This window comes from Spea bombifrons, chromosome 4, assembly GCF_027358695.1.
Source record: "Spea bombifrons isolate aSpeBom1 chromosome 4, aSpeBom1.2.pri, whole genome shotgun sequence".
Classification (NCBI taxonomy): domain Eukaryota; kingdom Metazoa; phylum Chordata; class Amphibia; order Anura; family Pelobatidae; genus Spea; species Spea bombifrons.
In genome coordinates, this window is record NC_071090.1 from 96274593 (window position 1) to 96279124 (window position 4532).

The following is a 4532-nucleotide window of genomic DNA, read 5'->3' on the forward strand; positions in this document are numbered from 1 at the left end:
ACCCTGGGGTTCCAGAATAGTGAATATGATGTGAAAATGGAATGTGTGTAAAGTGCTAATCTCTGAATTCTATCTGTCGCTCATCTGTCATTTGGAAGATTGCTTTGTCACAAAATAATACTGGAAAATGGGATTAGACTAGATTTTGACAGTTCAGATTTAGCCAGCAAACAAAAAGGACAGCACGGGTAAATGTCAGCAGATGATAACAAAATGCATGAGGTCAGTGCCTGGCGGTTGGTTACACAAAGAAACAAGGCTGTCTACACATAAACGTCATACCGCCACAAAAGTCATCATGAAATATAAAGGAAAGGTTATTCTACAGGACACATTGAGATGTGCAGGTTTAAAAGATGTAGGCAGCTGCCACGTAGGCTTCTGTTGGATGGACCATCACTAATTCTTCTATTCAACCCTCACATTCCATCTTCAAATATACAGAACATGATGTAACATAAGGGGATAGAAGAAAGAGGGGTATTTCTGCTTTATGATAAGGGTAGTAAACACTTATAATAGACCTCCAGGAGAAGAATCAAAGACAAACAGTAAAAAAAAACTAATGGAAGCTTGGGATGTGCATAATCCAAGAACCAGTAAGTGAAACGTGATTCATACTGGCAGACTAGATGGGTCAATGGGTTCTTTTCTACAATCACTAGATATGTATTTATTTATCCATGTTCTACCCGAACAGAGATATGAGTTAGTATTGTGTAGTACATGGGATAGGATCACTGTATCCTATAAGTAAGTAAGTTTTTTTTTTTTTTACAATTTAACATACAACACTGATAGATGATGGGAGTGTGGTAGTTTATACTAATCGAAGGCAAACTCTGTTCTAGACAATGACTTACGTTGCATTAGGCACACAATCTTCTTGACCACAATGCTGAAACAGTTCACTCCAGGTGAACAACATACGAGTTTAAAATAGAAAGCTGTTGAGCCCATTTCACGCGGTATTATTTCATCCTTTGAAATGGAAAAATGTACTTCCCACCCGGTGGATAAAGTGTTATGAATATGAGCTGGTTGTGAAGCCATTTTTGTGACAGCGTATGAATATCTGTTGAGAGCTTCGTAGTTTGCTGTTCTATATCTTCCTCATATTGGAATCTGTGTCTGTCTTCCTCAAATGTGTTTACTGACATGAGCCTTGAGCGCGATGTCAGAATGACAGGCTTTGGTGTCTGTCGCCGTCCGCTTTGTCTGCTGTGATCAGGGTTTACAGACTGATAGGTCATGATATGTGACTACCATGCTTCTAAGGGTCCATTGGCAAGATAACTTTAATATTGTTTTCACTATTGGTACAAAGCTTTTCCTCTGTATGCCTTGATTCTTGTAAGAAAATTAACCAAGTACTATTTTCTATTGTTATCCCTGGAGAGTGAAAGGTTGGTTACCATTATGTGAGATGTAACTCAGCAACAGAGTTCTGCTATTCCACAACTCCCAGACGGACTGTGTGATGATCAGTGGTGTATCTGTGGGTGTTGTTTCCCTAGGTCTGCCCAGAGGTGCCTACTTGCTAAGAAGGTCTTCATCTGTAGCACATTGTGCAGAGTACCAGAGTTTCATGTCATATCCTGGTGCTTCTCCATAGGTTGTACCGCACAAACAAAGATACTACGGAGGTCTGCAAAAACCAGCAGGTCACTGATCTCCCCAACTGGCTCATTGAGAGGTGTAATGCACCATGAAGGCCAAAGGCGGGTCTGTTGTTAGTAGAGTGGCCCAGGTGCTCCCACTTCCTTGACCTGCAACCTGAGACCTGGGTCTAGTCAGGCTAGGCCACAATATGGCACCGGGTGTGAGGTCATGTCCAATTGTCCTCTGCATATTCCTGCCCTACACTGGGATCCTGGTGCACATGTATTTTTTGGACTCTGTCAGCATCTAACAAGTTTATTATTATTTCTCAATCACAGCCATTATCTTTACCCCTTTACCCTTTTTCCACCATGTGCACCATGGTTTTTCCAGAACCCCAGACAAAATGTTTTACATTTGAATTTCTCTACCATTTTATAATTTAATATTTTTAAGTGTGTTGCTGTCATTTAGTTCTCCAAGCGATGCAGAATATGGTGGCGCTATATAAAACAAAAAAAATTAATATTTTTCAGTACCATGTAAACTGGCTAAGTACATTTAGAGGTATTTTTGGTTAATTATTCCATATCCTGCACTGGAAATCATATGTAAAATGGTAGAGTTTCTAAAAAGGCAATGACATTCAAATGGTGCGGTAATAAGTTGGAATAAGACATATTAATTTAAAGAATATGTACGAGCTTTATTTGTGTTATTGATGAGTAAGCCAAAAAACTCCAAATGTGATAATGATGAAGCACAGAATCATTTCTAAAACTCTACACAAAAATAGCTTCATTTGGAAAAGGCAGGGCGCCAAGTGGTTAATACTTGAAATAGGTTTCTTTCTTATAAAAATCTTCGACCGCTATAAAAAGTTAAACTGATTATAAAGATCAGAAACCTTGATGCGTATCTTGTAATAATGGCTCTGTAATTACAGATGGGGGGACCTCCACTCTCCGCTATCTGGAAATTCTATTACATTTATTTATAGAGCAGATTTTATAATTGGGCCCAGTGAAAATGAATAGCATTAAAATTGACAATATAAAAATTGACAAGAAGATTAATGCATGTTAGGACATACTGGTAAGAGAAGAGGGCCCTGTGAGCTTACACTCTATTACATACATATGCATCTGTACAGCAAACATTCTCATTTTTAACTCTAAAAGCATACTAAAGAACATTTCTGCCCCATGAATGGAAAATGCAGGGCTTTTTTTGTTACAGTTTTTTTTTTTTATACATTTTTAATTTTGTCATTTTTATGTCAACACTGGGGCTTAGGGTATAAAACACACTTAGTCATGAAGGTGTTAAAGTCATCTTTGCTTGATGAAACACAATGAGAGTTTAGCAAAAAATCAATGATCTCATATGATAAGTACTGCTGCTGTGGGTCATTCTTTTTGTAAGCGCTACTGGATGGCAAGTGTGGCTGACGGGGGCTTCTATTAATGTCTACATACAATGTATGAACATAGATGTTCTATTGATTTTCATATCGAAGGAGCATAAAGTTAAGAATCTGTCTGTAATATCACTGATCATTTATCAATTTTAATGCCAGGTTATGTAACCCGGAAATTTTAATTACCGGTAGTATTTTTATAATGCTATATTATAATTTATTTTATCATACTAATTTTTAATTAGTATTTATTACTATTTTTTCAAACCTCCTAGCATTTAAAATGACCCAAAAAGGACAACTCATATTTTGACATGTTCTCTATATGTGCTAATGCTTTACATTTATTTGTTTGCTAACAAATTCTGGTATTCAATAGTTACCGGTCTGTGTGTGTGTGTTTGCTTTGTATTTATTTACAGCCAAGTGTATATGTGCTTTATTTGTTTAATAATGTGTGTCTGTTATATGTTTTAATCACTGTGTATTGAGACACATATATTTCCATCCATGCAGAAAACTTGTGTGTTTTTTGTATTGTATCATCGTCTCCTATCGCACTTGTTCTCCCTGGAATTACTTAAACAATTGTCTTTTCTGTCTCGTTTCACAGAGAATTACTGTACTTTGCACCCTCTGGGTATAAGCCAGACAATTGTCATTAACAATGATACCCCAGCAAATGATAGGAGTAAGCTTTATCTACCAGACAAAGTGTTGCTTGTTTCCCTTTGGCTAAAAAATAAGGGGTTAATTGCATGTCCTCATGGTATGGCTGTTTGCTTGCCAGATGCTAATGCATTGTTTTACATACTGTACATGCTGTATCACAATGCACAGATGAATAGTTTCCAGGAATCATGTGATGACATACAAAGGCTGCATACATTTCAGATACTCATATAGATGTTCCTTATAGAACTATTCATCTTAGAGCCAGCTTGGGCACTAGATATTTGGTTGATACCAGCAAGAAATGGCACTATCCCTTTATTGGCTTACAACAACCTTGCTAGTAAATAACAACCCATTGTGTCTTCTTCAGCAAAGAGCTATGCAGTAACCAGACAGCTTCCCTTCTGTCTGCTTCTCTAGTCTGCATCAACTCTAAAGGTATTTTCCTTGGGCTGCTCAGAGCTAACACTAAGGAAGAGAAGGTGGGGGTGGAGGAGAATAACAGATTCCTGGGCAAGAGGAGGAGGAGGAGGCATCTCGGCTTGGCTGCCCTGTAGGAAGAAGAGAAGTCTAATACATCAGCATCTTGAAAACAGACTAGGAAAGTGTGAACAATGGCAAAGGACTCTAAAGGAATGTCCAAGGATCACATGGGGCACTGAAATAAGACTGACCAGTGGCTCCAGCCACTGTGCTACTACTATGCCATCAAACATTGTTAAGTTATTGTTATCTCACACCTGGACTACAGTCACATGAGTTTGGGAGCAGCCATGTGAGGCTGTGTTATCTAGTTACCTCTTACTGTGCAAAGGTGTCTGCCAGCTTCAGCACC